General features: G+C 45.0%; 1 long non-coding RNA gene across 2 annotated transcripts; it reads right to left on the minus strand.

Moving 5' to 3' along the window:
* Positions 1-5,733: 5,733 nt before the first annotated feature.
* LOC140397033 (uncharacterized) lies at positions 5,734-7,572 on the minus strand. 2 transcript variants are annotated; one of them, XR_011936666.1, is made up of 3 exons: positions 7,507-7,572; positions 6,891-7,022; positions 5,734-5,886 (listed from the first exon to the last, which is right to left on the minus strand). It is a non-coding gene; the product is annotated as an uncharacterized lncRNA (long non-coding RNA). The 2 variants fall into 2 exon arrangements; XR_011936667.1 differs by lacking the exon at positions 7,507-7,572 and adding an exon at positions 7,402-7,464.
* Positions 7,573-10,041: the final 2,469 nt, after the last annotated feature.

Here is a 10,041-nt window from a genome sequence, read left to right on the forward strand (position 1 = left end):
ATTTTGTTGGATGTTTTGAGGACATCCAAATACATTTCCATGTCCCTTTCGCAGTCTCTTGCTGTGCCTACGTTCCGAGTAGATTATCACCTCTTTTTGTTACCTCAGTCACCCACCCAATTGTGCAGAAATGACTCCCTCTGGATTGAAGCTATTCCAATCGATCAAGGAACAAAGTGGGATTTGCTATCAGTTCATGTCACGAATGCAAATAATTTAAACAAAGCATCTACTCTCAGCCCAGAGTTTATCTGAAGTATGTTTAACCCCACATTATACAACCATCAGACCCTAAATCACCCCGCGTTGTCGGTTCCTTCCACGTCTGCTCACAATACCAAGGTTATCTGAGACGCAGGCCGGGAGTTTCTACCATCATTGGGCAGTGAACTTTTGCCTCCAAAGTTTACAGATCTGTATTGCACTGTTAAATAGTGATGTTTCATTCCATTCCTCTGTGCATGTGGTGTGGTGCTGGGGAATGGTCTGTTCCATATAATTTTGGGTCTCCTGGAGTATTGCCACTGGTTTACTGATGGGGAAACTATGAAAGTGCGAAGATGAAGAATGATTTGGGAAGGAATTTTAAAAGGCCACTTGCATTGTAAATGTGCCGAAAGAGCACAAACATATCGATGTGATCACTTTCGATGATATTTTCTTTCTTTTCACTCCTCTCAGATAATAGTCAACTCCAAATCCCAGAGGTGACGTCCGCATATATATGACTCTGCATTAAATCTGCTGGAAGGCACCATAACGTTTCTAAAATGTCATTGCTTCGATTATGGTTTGCTTCCCGACATCAATATTGTATTTGAGTGAATGAGAGAGTACTTCCTGTAATGTTCATTTGAATCAAATTTTTCTCCTTATTTTGTGTGAAAGAATCTGCCTTCTGTCTCTTTAAGAATGAAAAACGAAACAGAATGTATATCCAGTATTGCACTGCCCATATTAAAGCTCTGTTAAATCGCACTGCATTGTAGAACCCAACCATTATTATAATTAAATAACTGATGCTGAGTTCTTCACACGGTGTGAATTTAAAGGCAATTTTGTAAAATCTCCAATCCTTGCACCATTACATAAAGATTAGGAGTGAAAAATTCATTATTTCTCTGCGTTCTCTCCAGTTATTCATGATCTGGAGATGCCGGCGTCGGACTGGGGTGAGCACAGTAAGAAGTCCCACAACACCAGATTAAAGTCCAACAGGTTTGTTTCGAATAACTAGCTTTTAACAGTAAAATAAATGCATTTAAACAATGCCCGACAGTAAATCAAATGCATTTAAACAGTGCCCGACAGTAATTCAATTGTACTTAACTAGTGCCCGAGAGTAAATCAAATGCATTTAAACAGTGCCCTACAGTAATTCAAATGTCCTTAACCAGTGCCCTACAGTAATTCAAATGTACTTAACCAGTGCCCTACAGCAAATAAAATGCATTCAAACAGTGCCCTACAGTAAATCAAATGAATTTAAACAGTGCCCTACAGTATTTCAAATGTCCTTAACCAATGCCCTACAGTAAATCAAATGCATTTAAACAGTGCCCTGCAGGAAATAAAATGCATTCAAACAGTGTCCTACAGTAAATCAAATGAATTTAAACAGTGCCCTACAGTAATTCAAATGTCCTTAACCAATGCCCTACAGTAAATCAAATGCATTTAAACAGTGCCCTGCAGGAAATAAAATGCATTCAAACAGTGCCCTACAGTACATTAAATGCATTTGAACAGCGCCCTACATTGTCAAAGAACAAAGAAAAGTACAGCACAGGAACAGGCCCTTCGGCCCTCCAATCCTGCGCCGACCAGGTGTGACGGCCGCCACTCATCTTGAGGTGCAAGGGGTGACGGCTTCAAAGAGGTGATGGCCCGCGCGCTGCCCTCTGGTGGAAGGCCTCTCCGCACATGCGCACAGGCAGCTCTGTTTGAATATTTAATTTGTACCTGATGATTATAATTACTCGCATCCTCTCCCGTCAGAATTCCTCTTCCCTCTCGGTCCTGAAGCTTCGATTCCCCTTTTGATCTGTTTTGACAATTTGATTTATCTTTAAATCGTCTGGGAGATGCGGTGGCGCATGCGCAGTCCCGCAGCCGTCACTGACCGGTTGTTAAATGACCGGTTGTTGATTTGATTTGAATTCCCCTCCTAGGGGCGGGGCGAGGTGGGGGTGGGGGGGCGGGGGGGGGGGGGTGCGTGTAGTCCCTCTCAGATGTTAAGTCAATTCCCCCCTTTCCCAACAGATGCTTCTTCCACTTTTCTCTGAAATATCTGGTGGGTGGAGGGGAGGAAGTCCCGGCGACCACATGGCAACATTCGGCTGTCCCGCCCAACACCGGGACGCGCATGCTCCGCCAGCGGCCGGGCCGAGCTGCGGACAAGAGGTTGAACAGGGAGGAGCGGCAGCCGCAGCGGGGAGAGCGACCGCCGTCCTCTGGCGTCCCGGTGGGGAAACAACCGCAGTCGTCACCGTCTCTCCGACCGCAGCGCAGCGCCTGCAGCAGCTGTGAGCCGGCAGTAGGCGGCAGCATTGAAGCAGTTGAATCAGCCACACAGACAGAGGTTTCAGACAGAGAGGGTTTGAGTCTTTAATTAATTGACAGACACAGAAAAAATGTGCAGCCGCCTTTTTACTGGCACATCCCACACCTTTTAAACACACATTTATCTCAGAGCCTCATTGATCTGGGGTTGTCTCTGAGTTTTCCACGGAGCAGCTCAGCTGCCTTAAGGTTGTTTACCTTTTACTCCTCATTGCTCTGGAATCAGACTATGTGACAATAAAACATCTAAAAGTCTGAGGACAGAGAGTCTGTCTCTAAAAGGTTGTGGCCCGACAGTTGTATCCTTTCTCTGTGAACAGAGAATCTGTTTCTAGCCAGTTGTGGTCCAGGTGACCATAAGACATATGAGCAGACGTAGGCCACTCCGCCCATGAAGTCTGCTCCGCCATTCAATCATGGTTGATATTTTTCTCATCCCATTCTCCTGCCTTCTCCCCATAATCCATGCTCCCATTTTTAATCAGGAAACTTTCTATCTCTGTCTCAAAGACACTCAGTGAATTGGCCTCCACAGCCTTCTGCGGCAGAGTTCCGCAGAGTCACCACCTTCTTACTGAAGAAAGTACTCCTCATCTCTGTTTTGAAGGATCATCCTTTCAGACTGACATTGTGTCCTCTGGTTCAAGTTTTTCCTACAAGTCGAAACATCCCCCCCCCCCCCCACATCCACTCTATCCAGGCCACGCAGTATCCTGCAAGGTTCAATAAGATCCCCCTCGTCCTTTCAAACTCCAAGGTGTACAGACAAAGAGTCCTCAATTGTTCCTCATGCGACAAGTTCTTCATTCAAGGGATAATTCTTGTGAACCTCCACTGGAGCCTTTACAAAGTCAGCTCATCGTTCCTTAGATAAGGTTCTCAGATACTGGTCAGAATGGGGTCTGACCTCGGCTTTATACAGATTCTGAAGTACATCCTTGGTCATCTATTTTAGCCCTCTCGACATGCATGCTATCATTTTATTTCCTTCCCAGCTGCCGACTGAACCTGCAGATTAACCTTAAGAATTTCGTGAGCAAGGATCCCAAGTCCCTATGTGCTTCAGATTCCCTGAGCATTTCCCCATTTAAGAAAATAACCTGTTACTCCATTCCTACTTCCAAAGTGCATAACCTCGCATTTTTCCACATCATATTTCATCTGCCACTTCTTTGACCACTCTCCTAGCCTGTCCAAGTCCTTCGACAGTCCCCCCTGCTTCCTCAATACGACCTGTCCCTCTGCAGATATTTGCATCATCTGCAAACTTAGCAGGAGTGCCCTCAGTTCCTCCTTCCAGATCGTTAATGCGAAAGGTTGTGGTCTCCGGCCGCAGAGCAGAGCCTGCAGCAGCTGTGAGCCGCCAGCAGGCGGCAGCCTTGAAACAGTTGAATCAGCCACACTTACAGAGGTTTGAGACAGAGAGGGTTTTGAGTCTTTAATTCATTGACAGACACAGAGGAAATCGGCAGCCGCCTTTTCACTGGCACATTGTGCATCTCACACCTTTTAAACACAAATTTATCTCAGAGCTTCATTGATCGGTGTTTGTCTCTGGGTTTCCCAGGGAGCAGCACAGCCGGTTTTAAGTTTTTGACGATTTATTCTTCATTTTTGAAGTGCAGCTTTGTGAGAATTTCACCCCTCCAAAACTTATAATTTCTATGTGAACAGTGTCGCTCTCTAACCAGTTGTGATCTCTACACTTTTGTACTCCATCACACTCCTGACTTGTGCCTTGCAGGATGGTGGGCAGGGTTTGGGGGGAGGGGGGTGGTGGTCAGGAGGTGAGTTAACTCCGCAGGATTCCCAGCCTCTGAACATTTCTGATAGCCACAGTTTATATGGCTGGGCCCAGTTCCCTTTCTGGTCAATGGGAACACCCAGTATGTTGGATGGAGGGATTCACCTCTCAATGTGAGATGGGAATTTGGTTGGCGCTGTTTCCGGTTATTCTGTGAACTTTGCCCTTCGAGCTGGTAGAATGCGTGGTTTTAGAGATGCTGTCGTATTAACATTGTTGAGTTGCACACTGCTACCGCTGCGTCAATCGGGAGCGGGGTGAGTGGTGAATAAATGCACACTGTGATGGATGGCACGTCAGGCAAGCGAACTGCTTTATCGTGGATGGCCAAGTCTCCTGAGTGTTCTGGAAGTTGGAAAGGAGCAGGAAGGCGCTGTGCAAATTTGGGAGATGATAAAGTTTGAGACTTTGGAGAGTATATCTCTGAAAAATATTATGTAAGTGAGAATTTCGGGATGGGTGGCTCGCTGTTAACTGTTGGCATCATGAGCAGCTGGAGACAGGAAGTGTTATCACTTCCACCAGCTGAAGTCTTCCGAAAGCAACTAATCTACACCGTCCTTCCCCCCAGCTTTACTGAACATGGGGAGTTGTGAACCTGAGAGAGCAAAACGCAACAAATTCACCGGCAGGAAAGACAGCGAGAGCGAGGTGAGCAGAACTTTATTTATTTCTGTTCTTCACCCTCTCTCAGCAAGTTCTGTCTGACTTATTGAGAGTGTCCACTTTTTTTTTGTTTATTTATAATAATGGTGGTTTCTGTTGGCTGATATTTCTGTATTAAAGCTTATTGCAATCGAGGGATAATCAAATTTACTGGGTAGTACTGCCGGGGATCTCTTGAGTGAGACAACACTAATGGAAACTCAATATATAACTTGTGGAATTAAAGTGAGAAAGACACGTTAAATTCTGATTAAAGCCTTAGGTTTGTTTCGAATTACTAGCTTTCGGAGTGCAGCTCCTTCACCCGAGGAAGGAGCTGTGCTCCGAAAGCAAGTGATTCGAAAATAAACTGTTGGACTTTCACCTGGTGTTGTAAGGCTTCTTACTGTGCTCACCCTAGTCCAACGCCGGCATCTCCACGTCAGCAAGAACTGGAGGTAAAACAGAGAAATAATGCATTTAACACTCCTAATCTTTATGTGATGGTGTCAGAGTGAGGGATTTATAAATGGTCTTCAAATACACCTGACATAATTAAGCATCAGTTCTTTAATTATAATACCGGTTCGGTTCCACAATGCAGTGCGATTTAACACGGTTTCAATATGGGCAGTCCAATACTGGATATACTATTTTGCTTTTAATTCTTTAACACACAATAAGGAGACAAATGTGTTTCTAATAAACAGAACAGGAAGTAATTTGTCATTCACTCAAATACAATATTTATATCGGGCAGTAAAGCATCATCGAAGCGATGATATTTTTGGAAAAGTTATGGTGTCTTCCATCAGATTCAACGCAGAGTCACACATCTGCGGACGGAACCTCTGGGATGTGGAGTTGACTATTATCTGAGAGGGGTGAAAGGAAACGTGTTGGGTTAGGCTTGCAACCAATTCCATCATCATCGCAGGAGATCACATCTATTATTTTTTCTCTTTCGGAACATTTGGAATGGAACTGACCTTTTTCATTTCTATCTGAAACATTGTACATCTTCTTTTCATAATGTCCCATCAGTAAACCAGTGGGAATACTCCAGGACTCCAAAAATCATATGGGGCAGGCCATTCCCCAGCACCGCGCCACATTCACAAGAAAATGGAATCAACCATCACCGATTTACAGTGCAATGCAGATGTGCAAACCTTTGATGTAAACGGTCACTGCCCAATGACGGTAGGAACCCCCGGTCTGTGTCACAGATAACATTGGTATTGTGAGCAGGCGTGGAAGGAACCGATAACGCGGGGTCAATTAGGGTCTGACTGTTGTACAGTGTGGGGATAAACATACTTCAGATTAACATTGGGCTGAAAGTAGTTGCTTTTTAAAAATTCCTTGCATTCGCGACATGAACTGATAGCAAGTTTTACTTTGCTCCTTGAGCGATGGGAATAGCTCAATCCAGAGAGTCAATTCCGCACAAGAGGGTGGGTGACTGAGGCAATAACCAGAGGTGATACTCTGCTCGGAACGCAGTCGCAGCAGGAGACAGCAAGAAGGAAGTGGAAATGTCAAAACATCCAAGAAAATTCAAACGTGCACGATGATCAATGAAAGGTTCTGGAATTAGACAGCCCAGGAATGTAGAAGTGTCACCCCTAATGGCACATCATGATTCTTCGAGGAAACGCGCATTGCCAAACTTGAATTCTGAAAAGTGTATGATCCTCCTGTTAAACAACCTGTTTATCAAGTTCATCAAGCGCTGCGTGCCCCAGAATTAGCAAAATCGTCAGGTCGGCCATTGGGCTCATCTTTCAAGCCAGAGCCTATCTTAGCAAAGTTGGAGAAAATCATCGACGTTACAGAGCGATTCTCAAAGAAGCAGAAGAATCAAAATTTATCTTACCCAGAATGTGGAGATCACCGCCGAACTTTCCCAATGTGAAGAAATCATCAGACCCAGGATCCAGCAGCAAGTGTCCACCCTGAGAGACAATGGTTTCAGTCTGAGCATCGTCATAGTCGGCAGAATCAGGAGCTGAGAGGCACAAGTGTTTGTAATTGAGGGTAATTACGAATAAAGTGCAGTTAGAATGATATACTTTAATCCTTCTCTCCCAAGTAATACCGGGGCAGGAACGTGGATCGATTGCAGTGTAAAGTCATTGAGTTTGACCGTGGAGATTTATTGGCCAAAGTTGTGCGGCAGTATTTTCAATTTTAGTTTAAATTCACAATGTTCCCAGTGAATGAATATCCCACCAATCTGTAAATATTTCACAGCCTCCAGGGGCTTGTGAAGAATCGCAAGGAAGCGTTTATTTTAAATTAATTTCTATAATTGGGAGAAATAATAAGACATTGTTTCAGACTCAAGCGTTTCAGATGTTTCTGTTACTGAAATCATTGTGCAATACCTAAGATCCTTGAACCTCTCATTTTATGGTCCATCTTTTTTGATATTTCAGATATTACAGAGTGAAGATCAGGAACGAGATTGTTGAAAGTAAATTTCTACATACCCCGAATATTTGAGCATTGAACTTCAGGATATCCGGATCCTGGATCCGTGTCGCCCAAACTGTGACTGGTGTAATATTCAATCTGATTGAGAGGGTCAATGATTGCCGAATCTGCTAAACACAAAATGATTGGTTAATGGGTCAGTTGTTTGTGGTGGAGTCATCATAAAGTCATCATGACACGTAATACTTCAACCAATCGGAGACGAGGTATCACTAACTTCACCATCTCTGTGGCAATGTCCTGGAATTGATATATGACGCCACTTCGGAAGAACATTCAGCTATGGGAGTTCAGGCGAAGAAACTGCACAAACTTTTCAGGACAACTATGGAGAGGATCATAGAGAGACATAGAAATATGGAACGTAGCAGCAGGAGTGGGCCCTGTAGCTATCTGGGATGGCTACGTCCTGATTACAAAATGGACACTTGCAGAGAATGCAGGGAACATTGGGCAATACCGAAAAGGCAAGCAGATGCAAGGTCTGTCTGTTGATTCGAGACTTAGCTCTCAGGCAGGACCGGTACTGCTCAGCCATCTACGTACTAATGAGCCATCCCCGGGAACAAAAGGCAACATTTAGGTAAACAATGCTAAGCCAGACATCCCGGCGCCAGAGGAGGCTAAAACAAAGCAAACCAACGGCCACCTAAGACACGCCCAGCGACCAGGGAACGCACCCCTCTATTGGATGAAAATCGATAAGGACAATTGGGAAACGGCCCAATTAATTGGGGCAAAGTTTAAGGCGCGCGAAGCCCTTTTGGGGTGTAAAAAGGACTCCCCAAGAGAGGATCTCTCTCTTGGCCTTGGCTCTCAGCGAGGAGAGACCTGCCTAGCAGCTACACCAGACCAAGTAAGTTCCAAGTCAACGCACGCTACGAGTTAGACGCTCCTAGTTGCTATCCTGTAAACAGCTCAACCCAGCAGCCTCAGAACCGAGCAACGGCCATTGTTCTTCTGCCTGAAGACCACCCGCTGCTAAGTATAGGCTTTTAGCAATATTGATAGTTTAGGTGTAGAGTTTTATACATGAGTAGATTTGACTGTTTGTAAATAAATGTAAATAAATGGGCATTGCTTTTGAACTTACTAACTGGTGTAGCGAGTCTTTGATCAGTATTCGGTTTTAAACCTTGTGACGGTGTCGAAAGATACCTGGCGACTCTTGAGCAAAGGTAATTAAACAGAGCCAAATTAAGAGACAACAGCAAATTAGCAACATTTACTGGCGACTCTGATGGGACTCGACTTAGAAGTGGCCTAACGACTCCGAGATAACCTAAATTTGAATTGGGAATCCAATTGGAAACAGAAAAACCATTAGCGTAAGAACAGTACTGATCAAGCCTCCGAGATTCGGAAGTATGTTAATGCATACGTATCAACAGAGATATAAGGTAAACCTTATATTTTGTTGAGTAAAACTGTCGGGAGATTTGTAGGCCGGCTATTAGTGTAAGCCGTACCCGTGTTTATATCACCACTTTATCACCCCCTATACCAAATTCAGTAGAACCTTGATAGAGAAAATGGCAATGTAGACAATGGAATGCCGTATGAAACTCCAGGAATCCGAGGTCGCAGCGACCAGTAGAGAAGGACAGTGTCCCGTTTGGGAAGATTAGATCAGGAGATATCTCAAATGGAATGGATAGCCCCTTTGGAGTGAATTCTGCGCTAATGAGGAAACAGGTCCCGAGAGTATAGGACATACTTGGTGGGAGAACCTGTCAGAGCTAGGGAACAAGAAGAGCTAGGGAAAGCTCGCAAGCCGGTGGCAATCGTGTCCTGTTTGGCACAATTGCGAGGCACAGAGGAGGTTGTTAGGACGCTCCGTAGAGAGATAGAGGAAAGAGACAGAAGTAGTGAGGCAGACGTGAGCGAAGTAGAGAAGGAGAATAGAGGTTTAAAAGAGAAGTTAGCAGCAAGGGTCAGAAAGGTGGATGATGCCAAGCGGGCACACTAGCCTTGTCTCGCGCAGTTGAGTAGCTTCCAAACGCAATACGATAAGGCCTACCAGGACACGCAACGTGCGGTCTTGGTCAGACAAGAGAGCGAACAACAAAAGTTGAGAAATTGTAGAAACAGTGCAATAATCTGAAAGCAGCCCTACGAGCACTCCACACGTCCACGACGGAACAAAGGCAGAGCTGAGTAGACCACGCAAAGTGCCGGAAACAAATTGCAGAATTGCAATCTCTGCTTTCCGTTCAAAATGGGTTCCGAAGCACATTTGGACCACAATTAGACCAGGAAAACGGCCCCGATTGGCAGGAGTTAAATGAGACTGCCCATAGATACGTGCATGGGACACATACGCAAGAAAAATCCCATAAAAGGAAAGCGCCTGAACCCCCAACTGAACAGGCAGAACGCGCCCCCATGAACCCTGTAACCACACACCGCATGGCCGCAGGAGAAAGAGAAGCAGATTTCCTTTACACAACCCCGTTAACCGTGACCCAATTACGGGACGCGTGTGGAAAAATTACTCCGTTCGTTCCCATATCAGACCCCCACCAATTTTT

Source organism: Scyliorhinus torazame, chromosome 20, assembly GCF_047496885.1.
Source record: "Scyliorhinus torazame isolate Kashiwa2021f chromosome 20, sScyTor2.1, whole genome shotgun sequence".
In the NCBI taxonomy this organism is placed as follows: domain Eukaryota; kingdom Metazoa; phylum Chordata; class Chondrichthyes; order Carcharhiniformes; family Scyliorhinidae; genus Scyliorhinus; species Scyliorhinus torazame.